Genomic DNA, 22132 nt, shown 5'->3' with positions numbered 1-22132 from the left:
ACTGAGCCTTGCTCCAGGGTTTGAGACACCTGAAGAATTGATGGATGTCCACAGCAGCAGCAGTTAACAGGCATCAATGGTGCTGTTAAAGGGGGCTTCAAAACAAGCAGGGGTTTGGACAAGTGAAAATACACCAAGTTTGACAGCAAACATCAGCACTTTGCTTCTGCCTTTGGGAAGCCTAAATAACCTTTCACCTTTGCTTATTTCTATCACAAAAAAAGGAACTCTGAATATATAAAAATGTACCAGTAATATCTGAAGAACAGAGAATAAAATAAAACCTTCTTTGCTTTTTCAAAATATACCACCAGCTTCACAAAGTGTATCCTAAAACTTTGACAATTAAAAAAGTAGATTAAAAAAATCTTAAAAATAGCAAAAAATGCAGAATAATTAATTTTAAATCTCAAATTTGCATATTTGATATGTATGTGAAAACTATTTTGCTTTCAGTATACATCTGCCACCCATCAATATATAATATTACTTAGTTTAAATGAGTCTCTTTTAAGTCCTGTTGATTATACCATTATACCTGGCCTTCAAAAAAAAAGTATAATCTATGAAACTGATCCTCTGAATGCCTGAAACATTGATGAATGGGAAAATTAGAGATCTTGTTGTATTACTACCATTATTATAAAGACGTAAGCATTTACAAGCATTGTACTCTGTACTTCTGCAGAGGATGAGGCTGTTTGTTTGCAATTTGATTGCAACATTGAGAAAGCACACTCCAGACACAGTCTGCTCCACAAAAACAATCATTTCAACCAGGAAGCTTCTCCTACGGGGATAACAGACCAGCCCACAGCCCTTGTGCCAGCAGAGCAGAGGGAACACCAGGGAATAGGAGGCAGAGGGGTAGGGCAGGAAGCCATGGCCAGGTGAGGTTGGGGACCGGTCCCCTGTTGCCACCAAATGCCTCTCCCGGAACTCATTCAGCTCTTGCCATCCAACAGCAAAGTGCTTCAAGGTCCTGGTCAGCTGGGGAAAGGGCTGGAAGGGACAAACACATGGCAAAGGGAGAAACTGCAGCTTTCCCTAATATTATTTAAACCAACTTAAACCAAGCAGTGATTTTTCCATGGAATTAAAGAAGTGTAAATCCACTAATGGCACAATGCCAGCAGAGTCAGTGTTTGCCCAGTTCCAAGATTTTCTTAAGGAATATTAATTAATTGGAAACATCCTGCCCACCGCAGGGGGTTGGAACTGGATGAGCTTCAAGGTCTTCTCCAACCCAAACCAGTCTGGGATTCTGTATTTCAGAGAGCGAGGCAGGCTGCCTTTTAGAAAACATTAGATTCTCAGTACTGTATCCATCTATCACATCTGATACTTCCAAACAGGTGTGCATATATATGAATATAACCATCACTAATCCAAGTCACAGAGTCCACAACACCCTTTACTTTAGTGTAAATTAACAAAGCTGCTTCACTGCAAAGGTGTGGCCAGAGAAATCCAATTTCAGTGTTAGAAACAATCTTTCCTTCTACGTATCTGAGTGATAGATAAAAGAACAAAGCAAATCAAAATACCAAAACCATTAGATTTTAGAACACTATTTCTGCATGTCAGTATTACTGGGTTTTCTGTAACCAACACAGCAATGTGGGTTTTATTTTGCACATCAACATCTCTAAGAGTAGTTCAGTGAAGCTCTTACACAAGCACTGTGTATACAAATCATGGTAGCTAGAAAATAACCTTTTAATTACACTACTGATAGGACATAAAGCAAAGAGAGTGAACAACATCATAGGAAGAGGTTTGGTTCCCGAATTCCAGCTTTGTATGAGGCTAGAAATTAGCCTTTAAATACAGCATTAACATCTGGGGAATATATGTTGCAAAGACAATAGGTCCGGACTCTTTGAAAAACCTCCACACCTATTTATTAGTCATCTTCAGCAATGTTTAAACAGCAATTGTCCTTCGCTATGCACTATGAGAAACACCTACCCTTCAAAGTGTCTACACTGGATTCTTAATTATTAACTGCCATGTGATATCTGCTCTAAGAACCTCTTTATAAGCCTCTCAGACCTTCTCCTTCCTCCAAGGGATGTATTTTGAGATGATGGCTATCCCTTGCAGAACATACAATGTACAAAGACGTCATGTTTTAGCCAACTGCACGCTAAAAAAAGCAGAGCAGACAGGAACCTTTTGCATACGGGCAGCAGGGGCTGCCTGCACTGCTGCTGCTGCTCTCTGCTCTCGACATTTAATCAGCCCCAAGGGCCAAGCTGCCAATCTGGAGAGAGCCCTCGTGGTCCCGCCGGAGCAGCCAGCCCACCCCTGCACCTCAAGTCATGCACTGTCACGGCTAATGTGAGGTTGGCAGCTGCGTGAAACCCAGGAATTAAAATGTAGCCTTAATGGCGAAATTTGCTTTAATGCTAAAAATATCGTTTAAAATGTAAGAGGGGGAAAGGATTGAATACAAAGTGATTTTCAGAACTAGCACACGATTAACCAGCACAAACATTGAAGTAGAAAGCCTCTTGCAAAACTACAATTAAGGGAGTAAAAGAAAAGCCTTGAGATTGCTTGCTCTTAAGATGTTTGTGATGGGTATCTGCTTATTCTGCATTCTGAGAGCTGTACATACACTAAACAATGAGCTTGCTTGTAATAATTATCAGTACTTAATGGTATCTAAACTTGTTAATCCAATTTTACCCAAACAAATCCAATAATTACTCCATATGCTTTTTGATGATTACAATCTCGGGAATCCCAACTGCATAAAAAAGTGTTATGAGCAATTGTAGGTGGATTTTATTAATATAATGAATAGGATCAGTCTAACAGATTTCAATTACAACAATAGCTTTTAAGTACATTTCTATGACATAAGGAAAGAACATGCATAAATGAAAGAAACTGGTTAAGCCACATAATACTGATTTATGGCAGCTTTTTCCTTTCATTCACCTCATTAACATTTCTCTATATTTCAGAGGCCCCCACGCTCCTCTATAAAACTTGCATTTCTAAAGCCTTCAAGGACCAGACATTCCAGAAGAGAAACAGTTAATCCCAGAAATGCATTCTTGGCTGCTACTGTGACAGGATTTATTTACAGCTTCTATTAAACACAGCAGCTCCATTACAAAGTGCTGGATGTGAGAAGAATTTTTGATTATACAATGCCAATGCCTCACTGCGTTAAACATATCATGCCAGTGTATTATTTTTTTCCTTCAGCAATTCGTTCAGGTCATTGTTTGATGGGTTTATGAATTCATTACAGGAAACAGATGGATCCCATAATTCAGAGCTATTCTCCCAGCCAATCATATGGGCAATTTTTTTCCTCGTCTTTGCTCCCCCCTCCAAATCAACCTTAATGAAGCCACTTCCTCCATGTCCAATTCCCCGCACATACACACTGCAGTGAAGACTGGTGCTTACTAAAGCAACCTCCAAACACTAAATGCGTTCAAAATCAAGCCCATCAAGGAGCACGCTCATACATAGACCCCCCCTCTGAAGTCAGACAGAAAGCCATGAACTTACCAAGTCGGGCGAAGATAACCCAAAAAATACAGGCTTGTAGTGGGCAAAACCAGATCTCCTGATTAGTCAGAAATCCATTTTTATATGGTGAAAAAAGGCCTCCTTTAGGAAAAAAATGTTGCCCCCCCAATCTACTTTCAAAGGATGAATTTTCATTTAGCAAATTACCTCCTTTGTCTACTAAGCGCTGGTATTTTTTATCCACAGTGACATCTACTGGTAAAAGTACAGGTATTTCAGTAAACTATTGCATAAACCCCTACTTCCAAGGTTTCTATACAAAAGTGGGTAATTTTCTGTCTGCACTTTCCCTTCCCCCAAGCACACAAACTCCTCCTGAAAGAAAAACGCAGAAAAGTTACAATCTAAAGCCAAGAGACTCCTAAAATTAGTTTTGAATATTACCCAAAATGGCTTTTAAAATGTCACCAGAAGCTGCAGTTTAACATGAAAGCTCACACTGAAGCTTAAAAGTGAAACTGTATGTGTTACGATGGCCTTAGAACTTTAACACCATCTATTTAAAGAAATCCTTCAATTTTGTACCAGTTTCTGAACGTATCATTTACCCAATACTTGGAATAAAGTCTTTTCCTGGTTTAACTTTATTCCCCTCCCTTGCCATTTGAGCTCCTGACAACAATGCATCTTCTGCTTCCTCTTCCAGACATTTCCTTTCCACTTCCTTCTCTTGACTTTTGCAATATTTCCTGCCTCCTTTTTCAGTCTTTCAACATCCCACTTCTAATAACCTATTTTTCCAACACTCTCTACAGACATCTCTCACTTCTATCAATTTAGTCTTTGTACACAGAATTTGAATTGGAAACTAGGAAATTCCAAGTCAGACTAGGAATTTAAAGGAAGCCGCAAAGTTAATGGAAAACCTTTAAATCAATTGTTTGGATTTCTCAACCACCTTCAACAACCCAATTTTGTGTAATTTAGTGGTAGGAGATAATCCTACCTAGGAAGTTCCTTGAAAAGGTAAGACTATCCAATCCCTCATCCCTGCTCCAGTCTCTTCTGCTTTTGCAGGAGCAATGGTACATACCCAGTGTGGCTGTACAGTCAGTCTCAACCTCACGCCTGCAGAAACCAGCTCTCATAGAATCACAGACTGGTTTGGGTTCCAACCCAACGGAACTCATCCAGTTCCAACCCCATGCCACAGGCAAGTATACCTTCCACTAGACCAAGTTGCTCTGTCCACCCTAGCTTTCACTCTTAATAATTGCTACTTTTTACATATTACTGAAACTGCAACTGATTAAAACTATTACTGCAGTTACACACTGTATAATGAATGAAACCTGGCAGAGCTTACAACTCCAGAAAAGAAAAAGGAATCAAAGCTCAGAATCCACCCATATAGAACTGCATCAACCTAAACCCAAATCACAACTGAAAAGTCTTTTTTAAACAGCAGAAGAAAGAACAGGTTTTAAGAATCTGTTCCAAGAAAGAGATATTTTATTCAGGACATACTTATAGGTGAAGGCTTTTCTGCTTGTTGTGAAATAGTGTTTAAGTCATGTTTGCCAACGTGTTTTTTGAATGATAGAGCTCTCCAACCATATATAAATGGTTTTGAGTTTGCATGAGAAGGTACCTATGTAAGGATGAATTCAAACCCCGTAGCTCCAAGTCTGATCTGCTCACCTGAAACTTTACAAGCTTCATCAAGATATGAGCATCATGTATTCTGTAACTATATTCAGCCCTACAATCACCACATGAGGTTAGCTGGTAACTATCCATAAATTGATATATGTTTATTTGTATATATTAAACATTGACCTTTGTTATCTATTCAGTGGATTGCAGTTCAGTCAAAACTTAATTCTTAATTTTGATGTTGAGAAACCTTTGAAAATGTGTCATCCAGAAAGATTTTACAATCATCTGTGGGAAACCACTATATTATGAGAACATCATACGAACTTACAGGGCCCACAGCAATGAGCTGGTCACAAATCATCTTCCCAACAGTGAGACTCCCATATTAGCTCTTTAAAAATTAAAGGTTTTATTTTAATCTTTATTCCTGGATCTGCTGGAGCCATCAAGATATTAAAGTAAGCTGGAAAATGTATTCTATTTGGCTGCGTATCTAATTTTTGAAGTACTAAACCAACTTTTCATCAACAGACATTGGTGTTGGCAGTTCTGTGGGTTGTCCAAGCTCCCCGCTGCTACCTGGCACAGTAACCAGAACACAGAACCATTAACTTCACACTACCATTTACTCTCTTCCCCTTTTTCTCTTCTCTCTGTATCCCAGGGTCCTCCTGCCAGGACATGCATGTTTCAAGCATGTCTTAATAAACTTAATAAACCCACCATTGCCCCCACTCTCTTGATACCTGCCCTTCTCTCAGCCCGACCTCTCTTTCTAAACAGAGCTGTAAGAACTTTTGAGGTTTCTAAAGGTATTTCCTTCGCTATAACTTGGTGTCTCAATACACCCACTTTATCAGAACCATTTGAGATAAGCCAAGCTTTCCCCCAATCTGTCCCTTATTAGCTCTTACCATCGTTATCTCATCTTCCCAATTCATTTAATTACAGATGTTACTTTCTTAACTGTTGGCTTTATGCAAAGGTCTGAAATAGGGAAGCATTCAGGACTTCATCAACACCACAAATCCTTTAACACCTACCCTGACACTCGTTTGTTCCTCCCTCTGCTTAGACACAGTTATCTGCTTCAGTTCAAATTCTCCCTGTTCCCATTTTCTACCCATGTCTCACCATCCAAAGCTCTCCCTACACATCTCAACTTTGTCATGGCTTCTGATATGACTTCTTACTTTGTATTGTCATAAGCAAATCGAGGAAATGTGAGCTAAATGTAAATTGGTTGAAACATTCTCTGGGAGAATCAATGGTTTGCTGTCAAAACAGAAGTATGCTTCAGAATAGATTCCATGGGGACCTGATCCAAGCCTACGTTGTTCTTTCATTAACAACCGGATGATGGACTAGAGAATATCCATATTAAATCTGCCAATGACACCAAGCTGGGGAGAGAGAAGATGGGGGTGATCAGATTGCTGAGTGATAGGATCAGAACTCAGCCATGATAAATGAGAGAAGTGGTGTGGAAAAAGCGGCTGCAATCCGATGAGGAAAGGCATGTTATTAGGCAGGAAGAATTGAAAATAGAACAGCAAACACCTCACCTCACAGCAGTTCTGCTGAAAAAGATGCAATGCCTCAGCAGATCACAAACGGAAGTAAAAAGATCAGGCTACTGTAAGAAGACAAATGTTGTAATGGAATAAATAAGTGGCTACAAGGCTCAAAGTAATCCTTCAACTTCAGTCTGGTATCTTAGAGCCCTCACTAAAGCAGTGACTCAACCTAGAGCTGACCATCTTCAAGAAAGAGATGGACCACCCGGAGGAAGTACAAAAGAAAGAGGAATCTGGAAACATGGACTAGCACAGCAGATAGAAGGCAAAGAAGTAATTCAGTCTAGAAGACACTGAGTAGGCAAAGCAAGAAAAAATACAAAGGAGAAGGAAGAAATTATGTGCTCCATCCCACAGTAAAACAAGACTTGCTGAGTTTAAACAGCAGGCAGGGAGATTAAGATTTACATTTCTAACAATAAGGATGATAAGGATTATCTGCAAACACGATACAGGTTTAGTGATCTTGTCTCAGGGCAAGAGGATGGAACAGATGACCTCTCAAAAACCTTTCTAGCACAATTCTACACGTAAAATGGAGCTCCAAATCCACCTTACTCAGCTCTTCCACTTCCTCCAGCCACAACAAAGAAAAAAGCCACAGCACTCTCTCCAGCTTCTGCTGGTTTTTAAGTGTTTAAAATGTGTTCTTTCCATCAGTTCCACTTGTCTAGAGGCTCTCCACTTTGTTCTTGATCAACATGAACTTGGAAATGTATGAATACGGAATGACACTTTATGCCTCCACCACAAGTGGGTCTGCATTCTCTGTATCCCATCACAGCCCAACCAGCTGCTGATCTAACATGCAGCAAACAATCCCATCCCACCTCTACTGATACAACCCTATCCACAGATTTCACTTTTCAGAATTGGAGAAGCTCTTAATAACAACACAGATCCTTGCATACCTCAGACCTCAGATACTACATTTTGTTTCCCTCTCTGGAACAGCACCTGCATTTTTTAATTTCCAAATCTGTCAGCACAGAGGCTGCCAAATACTTTTGGAATCTACAAAACCTGGTTTGTGTGATCCAACATATGTTTTAGAAGTTTTCTTCAACCCCATTCTACATTATTCAGTTAGATCTCGCATGCACCAATCTTGTGAAGAACAGTTATACTTTTTACAGCTTTAGTACCTTCCTCACTGCTTTCCTCCATGTTAGCACTGATTAGAATCCTAGTTTTCGATTCACAATTAATTAGCTGTGCCATTAAAAAGGGCACACCTAATTAGGCTGATAGGTTGGCATCAACAATATATGGATAATCCAAAGCAAATATGATGTTTTTTCATTGCAAGTCACACTCTTTTCATATTTATTGAAGGCTCCAAGTGCACACATGTGGGGTTACAGCAGCCTAATTGATGAACAGAAGTTGGACCATATACATCAGGCCTCAAACTTGAAAGTCCAAGTTATGAATCAAGATTCTGGGTAATGGAACAGTTAAATAGCTGCAAGCAGCCTAATTGATGAACAGAAGTTGGACCATATACATCAGGCCTCAAACTTGAAAGTCCAAGTTATGAATCAAGATTCTGGGTAATGGAACAGTTAAATAGCTGCACTCCTTCAAGGACTGAACTTAATTCCTCTTTTTTCGAGCAACAGCTCTCCATTGACAGGTGATGTGAAGCTGTAATTATGAATTCATGTAACTCAAACCCCAGTATTAACCAGGTACATTTCACTATGCACAGACTTGTCCACATTTGTACCCCCCGTAAAGCAATGACAAATAAATGTGTAAATACCTCCTGCTAGAATCTAGCCTCTAGACTACATTTGTCCTGAAGCCTCTGACATTTCAGCACGGGCGCATTTCATTTAACATGTTGTCACACTTGTGGCTTTGAATTCAGACTCCTGTAAACTCAATTCCCACCTCCAGAGGACAATACACTGACATTAGAAAGGCAACTTGCCTATCAAAAAAAGCAAATAATGAAGCTACTGGAAGCTTTTAATCGCTTGTGTTAATAATATTAAGAAGCAGCGGCATTAAGAACTGTCTAAAAAGCACAGAAAGGAAATGGAGTCATTGCTGAGATGAATTAGCTTGCGCATGATACTGCTCTACAACGAAGTGAGGGCAGCTCTGAAGGAAGAGAGGGTTTGCTCAGCTGGGGTGTAGAAATCTTTGCAGAGTTTGTTCAGGTTTCTGATAGAAGATTTTTCTCTAAGTGAGCTCAGCCCTCTTCACAGTTAGAGATTCCAGGTCTTGTACTCCTTCCCTGAGCATCCACAAACAGCTAAACATAACCAACTGCTTTTGAAAGGACTCACTAGAGAACTCACATGAAGTTGTAGCCCGACAGGATACAAGTCTCACAAACACAACCTCAACAAGTCAGCAGCACAGTAAAGGATTATACCATTTTACATACCAGGTGCAAGCCACAGGCATGTGCTCACCCTCCTAACCCTTCCCAAGTCTTGCTCCCATCAGTAACTAGTCAATGTAAGAGTCAGAGAGAGAGGAAACAGCTGGGAGTTCAATTACACAATGCTAACACTACCATCACCATGAGTATCAGTGGGAAATCCAAGCATCTAATAACAGATTCAATAACTTCATATAGAGCCACACAAGAAGTCTGGGCAGAACTAGGAATCTAATCCTTTAAGCTGTGTGCATTTAATCTCATAAAACAATGATTTATACACAGTTTCCACATTCAAAGGGGTTTTTTGTTTATTTTAAACAAATTTACAAAAGGTGCTAAGTTATCACATCTGCAACGTTCTTTTTGCTTCATTCCCCAGGTCACATTCAAGCACAGACTGAACAGTAGATATTCTTTACAGCAGAATTCCCATCATTGTTAAACCATTCACACAGACAAATATTAAGATTCACAGCATTTAGTATTTGCCATTTATACAAGTAATTGACAACTAGAATTATCCCTGCATCCATCAGTTTACTGTATACAAGAGCCTTGAACAGTGCCACATCTACAGGTTACAGTTCACATGGTCAAGCCTTGGGACTTGTTTAAAACAAGTCAGAAAGCAGGGCAATCTGGTGGATAACCATCTTACACATTAACCTGTGAGGGTTGTATTTAAGTAAGCAGAGGGAAAGAGAATCTGTAATAAACAAACCTGTGCCTCAGGAACTGTCATTTGTGCCTACACTGTGTCAAACAACTACTGTTAGAACCAGCCCTTCTGCAGCAGAATTTGTTCAGAGCCCAGAGGACCCAGCTCACCCCATATGGTTTCTGAGGACTAAAAGAAGCTGAAGGCAGCTCTTCCACTGGGGACTGAAGAGAGTGAATCACAATGTAAATGCTTCCAGTTTTAAATATAAAAGTGGCTGGGTACTGTAAAGGGATACCTCGTAAATCCATAATTTCTATCGTGAATTGCTTCTACACGTCAACTTGTCAAGAGTCCTGTATAAACACAAAGATTTGACTCTACTGTCATGTACATTTATGATATCAAATGAGTATTTTATGTGCAATACTAAAATAGTAACAAATTTGTGGGCAACCAGGAAAAGGTCTCTGTAACCTTGGCATAACCCTTCCAGTACACGTCCTATCTCAACAGAAGCTTTAGAAATGTTTGTACTACAGACGTAAAGATAGTGTAGAGATACCTGAGCTATTAATTCAAATCAGCATGAATAACTGAAGCAGTGCCAACAGTGAGTTCAGTGTGGACCAGGAGCATGGATTTATTTCAAGTCTCAGGTAGCATCACCCAGGAAAACTCTGCATGCAGCCAACTCTATGAAAGCTAAACCTGAAATATTATGGCCTTGTATGTCAAAGTCTGAATCCTTACTGGGCTGAGGATGTGTTCATTTATATTTAACAAGATTGTTTGGAGAATCAAAGCTTTGAGCAAATTAAGTTCTTAAAAACATACAAAACCCACAGGGACATTATTACCACAGATTTGGTATCTAGAAAAACATCCTGGTTTGGATGCAATTCCCAGTACTGGAAAAGACAAGCAGCCCCATGGAAATGTCACTCTTCTGCCTTTGGAAATGAGTGGCTGATAATGAACTTGAAGCCCTGAAATAAAAACGAGCCTTTACTCAGCTAAACAGAACTAAATTCAAGGCCAGGTTGGATGAGGCTTTGAGCACCCTGGTCTAGAGGAAGGCATCCCTGTCCGTGGCAGGAGAATCTGAAGCAAACTCCTCATTTCAGATTCAACCCCATCTAAAGAAAAACTCTTCATTAATTCAGTTTAAGCTGAACAGATTTTTTATGTCTCCAGTGCCATTGTGCATTAATGCCACATATGAAAAACAGGCTTTAAATTATTCAGACACACGAAGAAAGCAGCTCCAGCCGTTTGCAGACCTGCTGCTTTTCAGATTCTTCAGGAAAATTTCCTCAATAAAAGCAAATTAAAATCTGTCTGGGATTCTGCAATCGTTTCATTGCAGCCAAGATGAAGCCAGAAAAGAAAAAGAAGCCCAACCTCAGTTCAATTTGTTGAACAGAGTCTGAGAGAAAACCCCTTTTGTGGGAAGGGTACAGCCGCAGCAGGTCTGTCAATGACAGAGCATTCCTCAGGAGGCTTTTCCCTTCCCCATGCAATGCAGCCTTGGCATCACTGAGGATTTAAATGACCAAGTTCACTGAAAAGACCAAGATGAGAAACAAGCAGGGAGCAGAGAGGATCCATCTGTGCATGTTTACAGCCTGGCAGCAGCGGTGTCACCGCACCAAGCGGAGCTGGGGTATTTGTTGTTGGAGATGACAGCTCTGGTTGATGGGGCTGTCACCATAGCAACTTTCACTAAGGACTCACAATGCACCCAAACCAACTCCCAGCTAAATTAACTTATTGCATGTCACCAGTGAGAAATGACTGTTCAGAGGTAATTTTCTGTACTAATATGTAATAGAGTTAACTCTCTAAATTGAATTAAATTAATTAAATGCCACTCCCAGTAAATCAGATTCTATTACATGAATGTTAAAAGAAATTAAAGATGTTTTAATAAAGATTACTAATAATAACTTAATATTATTACTTCATTTTAATTCAAAAATTCTGCTCAGTTTATTTTAGACACGTCTTCCCTTTACTCAGAAGGAATATTTAATTACTCCACATACATTATACACATTTATTTCATATAGAAGTCCTTAGACTTATCGAAAAGAAAGAACACCAGCATTGTAAGAACTGTTCACCTGTGAAATACAGCTTGGTTGAGTATGCAACACCCTAAGGTTTTTCTTATACACACACACACTCAAGCTTTTGGCAAATTCCCACACTTCAATGATTGTGTCCAGTTTCCAAAGGCTTGTATTGCTGCTTTTTGCAGAGAAAAAGAAAACTTTCTGCACTAAGTCCAAGTGCAAAGAAAGAGGAAAATGCCAAGCCTGTCTGGGCAGGCTGCAATAACAGCTCTTTAATGGCTTTACAGATTTACCTAACAATGTATTACTTTGTTATTTAAAGTAGTTCCTTGCACATTTGAGTAGAATAGACCGCTGGGAGGCAAATCTAAATGCCCTCAGCTCCCAGTGTAAATAAAGGGCAAGTTGTAATTGCCAACTGATCGTATTAATGCTGTCCAGATGACCCTGACTTTTACTCACTGAAGACTGCTAAGATACTTGAGGCAAAAATGGGCCCTATCTAATATTAATCATCTCTCAGAATTATAAACCACATCATGGCTTTACTTTTGAAAAAGAAACTTCATTTACATGTGAGAAAGCAGCTATTAACAGCAGGGGGAGCACAAAGTATTGTCATATCTGCCACTGGTCACGCTGATGACCACGATGCGAGATCAAGCTCAAGGTTCAGTTCATGTTCTGTTGAACACCTACAAGAAAGTCACTTCTTCCATTATAAGAGTATGGTAAATAAGTCTTAACACATTTTCTGAGTGTCAACTGGAAAACAGGCATAAAAGCAAACGGGCACATTGATGCAGTGACAACCCAATGGAGCAGAATAAGGTAAGCTTTACATCCCACCTGTTTCGGTACCAGTGAAACAGGTTTATGGATTTCACTGTTCATTGTTACTCTGTATCAAAGTTGTTATCCAGAAACCGAAAAAAACCCAAATTCTACCTTAAAAGTCTTAACAGCCATAATAAGGCACCAGATCACAATCTTCACAGTAAAAACTGTACTTCAGTATTCAGAGACCAAACTGGAGAAACACTGCACAAGCTCATGGAATTGACTTGGTTATCCTAATACAGCATAAAAATATCTGAATGAAGAGGACACTACAAACCATCAAGAGACAGTGACAATACCTTAGCTAAGACAGGAGACATTTAGGATTTCGGACTTTTTGAAACATTTTCAAACTGAACTTTCAACTTGATAGGTTGTTATCGCTATTGTTACCTTCAAAACTCTCAACAAGTAGTCCTGTAGCAATATTCAAAACTATCTTTGCTCTCTACTCACCTCCTCTTTACTGCTTTTCTTGTTAGAACAACGTAAGTCGTACATCTACAGGTGAAATTCTGATGGAATTTCACTTTCTTCCTTAATGTTTGCAGAGGAGGGCAAAGATCTCTCCACATACTGAGCAAATCAGCCAAGGAACAATGGGCGTAAGTTACAGGAAAGACCTGTTCAGGCTGAGTATGAAGACAACTTTCCAACAGTATTCAAAATGTCTCTCAAGAACATGTGTTTGGCCTGACAGCAAGATGGAGAAGACAATCCCTTCTTGCTCATCTAAAGTCATGCATGTAGCCCTTCTTCAAAACTGTTTTTAATGGAGCTGAAGACTCGACTGTTCTGGAGCTTGGTAACTCAGGTTCTTCAAAACAGAAGTTCATGAGAGCCTGTCTGGCCTTGGAAAGCTGGAAGTCTGGATCCATAAGGACTGATGAAAAAAAGAGACAGCAGAAGCAGCCACACTGGAAATTATATCAGAAACACCAAGAGAATCCTGGAAACAGGAGGACAGATCTTCAGGAAACTGTGATAAGACACAGGAAAACTACTTCTGCTAACATGGGAAGAGGCAATCGGGAGCTTGAATAATGCCTCAAGTTCAACTGTTCCCTTTGGGCAAACAGTAATAATAGTTGCTGACATGCTCAAGGCAGCTGAGGAGTGTCCAAAGCATTTAGTGGTGCTATTAAATGCAGGTCCCACAAGACTGCTTAGTATGAGCCACTGCTGCCATGCCACAAAGCTAGGGCAGGATGCTTAAAAAGAAAATCACCTCCTCTCACGGTGATCTTGGACCTACAATCAACCTCATGAGTAACCACCTCTTTGTATGCTAATGCACACTACGCTGCCTAACTGGTTCAGGAATAACCTGACTGATGAGACGCATGATGCAAACCCAACCAAAATGCTTCAGAGCATTTACCAAGTGTGAGCTGGTTAAACAGACATTTTAAGTAGTCCTGTAGGATTTGTAAAGTATGGGCTACCACCTTTAACAACTCAGGAAAAGCATTACAATAATCTAGCAAAACACGGGGAAGTCAAGAGGCAGACTAGGTTCTCAGAGTAGAGGAATGTCAACAGCAGACAGTCAGCAGGAGAACACGAGGTCCCCCAGGCCAAAGGCTTCACAGACAGTGTAAAAGAATCAAAACACATTTTCATTTCCTTTGTTTTCCCAAGATAACCCTCTTCAACATTTGTAAAGCAACTGCCCCAACAGCATGTACCAGTGTTACAGTTCAAAGCTGCTTTCATCCTTCCCAAGGAAGGGACCAAGTAACGTTAGAAAACCGGCATCTATCTCAATACAGTCATTATCAAACCAAGCTGATCCTTTTCCCGATGTAATGGTAAGCTCTCTTCAAGCTTACAGTTTGCAGATCTTATAGATAGAATATCTATATGTGATACAGACCTCCTCCAGGTAGCAAGATGATAATCTAATAATGGAATGTGGTCAGGACACTGCAGGTAAATCAAAGCTGATAAGGTTTTCATGGAGAAGGCATCATAGCAGCTGACAGCTTTCCATGAAAGAATGACCTCAGACAGTCCCCAAGGCAGACAAGCAGCTGCCTTCATGTGTGTGCTTCTTTAAAAGAAGGGTAGAAGCGAATGACAGACTCTAATTCAGAAAGGAAAAGACCACACTGGTAAAATAGGTGAGCTGTGCCATAAAGCCATTTCCAAGAAAACAAACCCTGGACTCTGCTGGCTGGATAAGAAAGCTCAGAGGTGCAGGGTGGGTGTTCTGCTTCTGTTACTATCAGTAGAAGCAGACCATGGCATTGGCATGTTAAACTGGAAAAATGCGTCTGGTCTAGTACTGAGGCATATGTGCTCTGACAGACAAGTTTCAGACAACATTCTATTAATAACTGGAAGATAGTTATTTGATAAGCAAACTGATAGAACAGAATATACACTATTGCCTGACCTGTTGCGATGCCAGCAAGTGCAGCAGTTTGACCGTGTCACAGCCTACATGCTTAAACACACTGCATTAGGCAATGCCCGTTAACGAAAAAGCAGTCTATCGTGGAGTATGAAAGCACCCACTGTGGGCAGATAAATAACCATAAAACAGCATGCAGTTTGATCATAACTACCACTATTATCATTTGTGTAGCTGTGTTAAAATTTATATTCTATAATATACAGTTGTCAACAACTGTATTGGCAGTTGTTTTGTTTTTCAGAAAGCAAGCCAGGGATTTATCTAGGAGGCATTACCCACCAAGGGGCACCCTGACAATTAGGTCTAGATGAGAAAAGCCCAACTGGTGTTATCTAATTTGTTCTTACTCTCTCTTCATGAAGCACTCTTGTAGAGATAATGTCCCAGGCTTGAAATTTATTCAACAACAATGTAAAGAGAAATGTGATCAGAACATACTGCCTTTAAGCAGGGTATCAACCCTTACAACAGTTACAACAGTTGAAAATACTAATGTTTGAAAGCTTCCATTTTCACCCAGATTTAAACCTAAATATATACAGGTCAGGCTGTTGCCATCCTCAATGTGGTAAGCCTAGGTCATTTCCTAATTGAGGAAACTGAGAAAAGCAAACAACGTAGAAGACTAGAGCAATATTCTGTATTTCTACTATAAGCACATGCCTAAATTTGCATGATCACAAACTGTAACAGACTATCTCTAAGGACATTAAATAAAAACTACCTCTGAGGAATCAAGGATCTCTGACTTAAGCTCTTACCTACTCTTCTATTCCCAGCTGAGGAATCTGCAGAGCTTACAAGGAAACCACTGAACAGGACTGATGGTGCCTACTTGAGTGGTCAGAAGCAGCAGCAACTCTAAGACACATCATGGAAGTGCTCTGCATCTCTTCAGGGGACAGCTGTACTGTAAAACCAGCTCAGGAGAGGAGCACCCTAGGAAGACTCTCTCTCATGGTTTCAATTTCATTGTCAAATAACACTGGAGGTTTGTGTGTGCGTGTGTTGTTCCTGACGAGTTATTGCCAAAATCATGTACTAATTGTTTTGGTGCCTCATTATCTGAAAAGAGCATTTATGGAACGCTAAAGAGTCTACAGCTTCCCAAGAGCTACAGAAGGCTTAAACCTTCAGAACTGACACTCCTTGGTTGTAGAGATCAGAGTGTCCAGCCTTGACAAGCACTCTCCCCTACAAAAAGTCAACAATACCCAATGCCACCATTAATCTCTAGTTGGACACCTTTGACAAACAAACCAGAAAGAGCAACACAGAAAATGCTCACAAAGCTAAATACAACCTGCAGTTTAGTAAAAATTACCCACACACTTGTTACTTTTTTCTCCTTCACTTCATAATGGCAAAGTTGATTTGAACTAGCTTTTAAGATACTCGGAATGTTGCTAACATTTGTGAGAGCAAAAAGTGTGTTAAGTAACACTGCCACCAAAAACTCGAGATGGCCTGTCACAGCCATCCCACCTGGTACAGCAAGCAGGAAACCAAGGTTTGCCCTGTACTAGTTAACCCCAAGCCTCCCGGACTTATTCTTCTTGCTTTTTCTCCTTGAATATGTGAATTTCTCCCCCTGTCTGCTCTCATCTGAATTTTCTCCTCCTTTTCATCCAGTACTATGGCAGGGACTCTGTGAATTACCTTCACGCTCTATTCTTTGCAGGCTGTAAAATCGTAATTACTTTTCTGTTAGAGAAGTGGTATCTCTGTTATAAGAGCAAATCCATGTTTGTTTAAAGATACTTGTAATAGTAAAACAACATCATGATTAAGAGTTGTAAGAAAGAAAACATTTTTGTGTTATAAAACGTTAACATATGACAATAGGTTATCATTAGGTTACCAAACGACTGCATATTAAGACCTAATTGAAACAGTTATTACAGTGCCCCCCATCCTTCTGCAATGATGATTTATGGCACATTTTGTGACTACAACATTCCACAGCTCAGTACAAACACAGCACTTAACTAACAAGATGGCAGTGGCAGATACTCAAGCATAAACTATAAATACTCAAATGACTCAGAGGTTGTAAGCCTGTTGTAAATTGTACCTGAATTGTAGGCTGAAATACATCTTTTAATCTTAGTAAAAACCTCTGCTGCCTTCTACAGTAACATGACACAAACCAGAAAAACTCAAGGCATATTTTAAGAAGACCAGTTGTGTTACATACATCAGAATTCTACTTAAAATACTGAGGAGACATTTCTCTAAAAGGTTTAGTTTTCCTTATTTTATAGAATCCCAGGCTGGTTTGGCTTGGAAGAGACCTTAAACTAGCCCAGTTCTAACCCCTTGCTATGAGCAGGGACACCTTCCACTGACCAGGTTGCTCCAAGTCCTGTCCAACCTGGCCTTGAACATTGCCAGGGATGGGGCATTTTCTATGGAACTACCATTAAACATCAGTAACATCCACCACAGGCAGAAAGAGCACATTATGAATACATATAAAATCGCATTTCTGTATGAGCAGAACTGAGCATAGGCTACAGGAAAGCAATTCACATCCAAATATGTACAATCAGAGAACATTCTAACAGCCCATTTGGACAGGTGAAGTGAGGAATCAATTTCAAACTATGCAGTCATCTACACAGCTGATTTGGAAATGAAAATACCTGGCTTTGAAGAAAGGTATGCCACTACTGTCATCCAAACAGAAATGCCAGAGCAAGAGATGGGATCTCAGCTTTTTATCCCCTCTTTTTTCATTTTAACTCCCATTCGCAATACAGTTGAGCATGTTCCCCCAGAGAAAATCTACAGTACTGCTTGTAGGATTAATAACACTATGCACATTTTAAAAGGAAGCTCAAAAATGTACACCAACATGTGTGACAGCACAAATGGTTTACCAACCACATACTGTTGAATGTTTTCTGTTGACTCCCCCCAAAATTAAATGCATTAAAGCCCCTACCCTGGTAGAATCATCTCTCAGTCTGCAGCAATCTTCCTGACTCTGCAAGTTGCATATTAAAATCATCACTCGGTGAGGAGTCCCTAAGGCACATGGCACAGACAGCCTGGGGGAAGGGAAAGCTCCAGGAACAGACCGCAAATGGAAGGGAATGATGCTCCGCTCAGGATCCACTGTACCACTTTAAAGGAGGATGGCCAGCACTGGGCAGGCTGCTGAACCTCAGGATTATTGCAGCTATTACAGCTTCTGCCATCCTCCTTCATCCCATAAACTGTGAGCTGAAGTTCCCATTTTCCCCTTGGAAAGTCCACATCTCTCCCAAGTCACATGCCGTGAACATGGTAAAGACAGACCTATGATGATCAGAATGTCAAAAAGGCAGACTGGCCATCTCTGCTTTAGACTAAAGGGAGAACAGTATCTTCCAGACTAACATTTCTAATAAAATATTTACCAAAATCTTTTCTATCTTGGACTAAAAATAGCCTGTACTTAACTCATTTTTACTTCTATGTTTACACATTTAACACCTGCCTTCACTGTAGGCAATGCTGGAGAACTGGACAGATACTTTGCCTTTCAGTTACAATGGTGGATTATTTGAGTAACAAATCATTTAAGCTCTTTTCTACCAGCACCTGAAATTCATTTAACACAAAGTGCATAGAATTCAGCTGGGATGGGGGTAAAGCAACCTAGGAAATGATCACTGTGTGGAGTAAACTTGCAGCAGGATGCAAGATACCTTACCTCATCATATTTAACACAAGCATAGCTCTTAAAGCCTGCTGTAGTTATTAATAACAGCCATTTACCATAGTAGTGACTATTTACCATACAGTACAAAACTCTTGCTGATAGCTACAGCTCAATGTTTTCATTACAAAAGCTTTTATACACAAAGTTTCTTTACCAAGTGCATATCAACTGGCAAGAGTTTACACATTTAAAATAAACACTAATAGGTTGTGCTCAATCGTCCGGTTCTCAAAAGAATTACCATAAAAGAACAGCAACGTGGAAGCACAATGCGCAGCGCGCAATAAAACCATGCTCATTTCCTACCTCATCTCATTCTGCAGCACTCCTCTCCAGCTGAACAGGAAGACTACTTTCATTTGTTTTTAAGTAATTGAGAAACATTTCAGCTCCTTATCAGCTCTTCAATCCTTTTTCCTTTCACACATTCCCTAGAATTGTTGCCAACAGGGTATTTAGAAAAGATTCAGCCTAACAAAAATACCCTAGCAAACAATGTTGCGGACAAAAAATCAGCAGCTGAAGAAGCTGTTATGTAGAGAAGACTTACAGAGACAGATCCTTGTTTAAACAGAATCATTTAAATTGTTTTAAATAGAGGCCAGAGCTGTCTAAGGGAGTACTTCCTACCCCTGGACCAGTACCTCTGGCAGCAGCCACATACCTTTCCTCTATTGGTGGAAATGCCTGTTTATTTTGGAAGGGTTTTCTGCTCCACATCAGAAATGGAAACATTCAGCTCAGGCTGAGGCCTCAGAGCAATATTTAACTGACAACACACCATGTACACACACCCACAGGAAACCTCTTTCCTCCTTACCAGTTTCTCTTTCCTGAGGCCTCAGCAACTGAACATGCAACAGCCGGTATCACCTTACAACAAATTGTAACTACACATACAAAGCACAGGAGTTAATTGTCAGATAGGACACTAGATCCACATTTCCCATTGTGCTACAGAAATACATTTAAATCCTAATAGTAATTAAAAAAAAAAAAAAACAACTTGATCACAGAGCAGATTTCAAGTACAGAAGCCAACTGGAAGGGCTAAGCTTTCTTACCATCATGTCCCACTGTTTGTCCATCCCTAGCTACTCCAAGTTCTCCTTCAAAAATACTACTAACAGCAAACAAGGCACAATATAAACATACTGTCCCCCATCAGCTGAAACCCTTCCATATCCCATCTCCAGTTGTATAACTTATTTTTCTCCTGTATGACCCGAAGCATCTCCCATTGCTATAGCAACCCAGCTGCAGAAGTGAATGACACAGACAGAAAAAGAAGCAATTTCTTTTTCTAAGTTACCACAAGCAGCTACATTAAGTCATATTTATAAAGATCCTACCTACCAAAAACTGGCAATAGGGATGTTTTGCAAAAGGGATATTCAGCCCCAAAGCAATTTTAAGCTTTAGCACATCCTGTCCATTGACATGCAGCAGCTGCTGTGGTCAGTAGACTCAGTTTTACTGTGTTGACCTGTCTTTAGAATGAATTGCCTAGATATGAAATAAATCAACCAAATTCAATTATAATTCCTGTGTTGCCTTTTAGTTCTAGTAGCACTCGTCACTCAACCTTGAAAACAAAAATAGAATACTTGGTGCAATACTGCAGTAAAGTTTACAGTCATCTTCAAATAGTCCATGAAAAACATTCAGCCAATTTCTTCCTCTTGTTGAGTATTTCTATATTTAAATACATTTCTGCTACCTATCATAAGCTTCTGTACATCCCTCCTCAAGCTAAATGGAAGAGAATAGTATAATGAAGTGGAAATAGAACATTCCCACAGATCAACCTGCAGAGCAACTACTATCTGCCCTCCAAAGGACATTAGAAGAAGGTTCATCAACAGGACTGTAAATAATCACTGTCCCCTTCACTGCACATGAACAGGAGAGGTCTGGTTTCTCTACAGGCCAGGGCAACTCTTTCCAATGAAGTCTAACTACAAAAAGGTGAATTATTGCTTCTGATAGATAAACAGTAAAAGCCAAAACTGTTTAATCTTTAACATAATTACCTTTATTTCCTGTTATCTTCTACCCAATTTCTATAGCAGTAGCATGGGATGCTTACATACAAGGATAATGGACCAAAACAATTCAAGCTTTCAAAAAGCAAACTCTCAAGTATACCTGAAAAACTGCAGTTACTCTCACACTACTCTCAAAAACTTTGTCATTTTTAAGGAATGCAAACCAAAGCTGTCACAACAAAAACAAATAATAACATCCCACAGGGGAGAGCAGAAGGCACTGTGTGTTTCAGTGTCAACAGAAACGAAGAGCCGCTATATTAACATGAAAACGAACTTTATAGAACAGTGAAACCTTTTCACACAGGAACAGGCCTACAGAGAACAAAATATGCAATACTGGGGAACCAAATATTCCATTTAGACAGAAATTGCTCTAATGCATCTAAATTCCTAATTTCTTCATATACTTCAGATTTTGAGGGGCTGTTTCTTCTGAAAACAAAATTTACTGTTACAAACTACATGAGATCTCAACAGGGCAGATGAAACAAAATTCAGACTCAAATTTTCTCATTTCACACCTTCTACGTAAGAAAAATTTAGAAAGGACAGAGTTCCAATAAATTACTTGTTATGGTTTTTTCATCACGTAGTTACAACTTTATCTTTCTGGATTTAGTATTACTGAAGCAATACTTAATTTCTGCTCTATGAACACATAAAAAGTGTTTGAAACATAAGTTGTTTTGTCAACCCCATATGTTACGCTTGGCTCTGCTCTAATTCCCAGTCTTTGGGAATCTGGGAAGCTCTACTTGCCTGTCTGTCACCTAATAATCCAGCAATAAATAACTCATTCACAACTGCTCTACAGCCCTGAGTCTTGTGTGCTGCCATGTGAATCAAAGGACAGACTAGATAAAATATCTGTAAGCCAGGAAAGAGGCATGACCTCAACTCTTTTCCTTGCCTTTTTTAAGGCCATAGCTTTGTTAACATTTCTCTTATGGCACTTTAAGAGTTCATTGCCCCAGAGAGGAAAACGTCTTGTGTTTCTGCTGCTCCCTGGGCCATGCTGCAAACCAGTTTAATTCACTTACCAAACAGAAAATCCACAGAAGGGAAAAAAAGGCAGTTGTGGAATAGCTTTTTCTTAGGTTCAGTGAATTGAGTTTACTCACTAAATTGAGTTGAATCCTGAATGCCAGAGGAAAAATTTACCCTTCTGGGTGGCAATTAGTTGATTTTGAAACAGATAAATAACTAGTAGCAACTAAATGGAAAACTACCTCTGTCTCAACATGACAC

General features: G+C 39.7%; 1 protein-coding gene across 1 annotated transcript in view; it reads right to left on the bottom strand.

Annotated features, from left to right (window-relative positions):
* Positions 1 to 22132, bottom strand: part of TNRC6C (trinucleotide repeat containing adaptor 6C) — a 98819-nt gene that overhangs the window by 55940 nt on the left and 20747 nt on the right. The window lies entirely within an intron of this gene.

Source organism: Melopsittacus undulatus, chromosome 11 (assembly GCF_012275295.1).
Source record: "Melopsittacus undulatus isolate bMelUnd1 chromosome 11, bMelUnd1.mat.Z, whole genome shotgun sequence".
In the NCBI taxonomy this organism is placed as follows: domain Eukaryota; kingdom Metazoa; phylum Chordata; class Aves; order Psittaciformes; family Psittaculidae; genus Melopsittacus; species Melopsittacus undulatus.
Note: the sequence above shows the minus strand (reverse complement) of the source record. Positions and strands in the feature narration are given on the sequence as shown.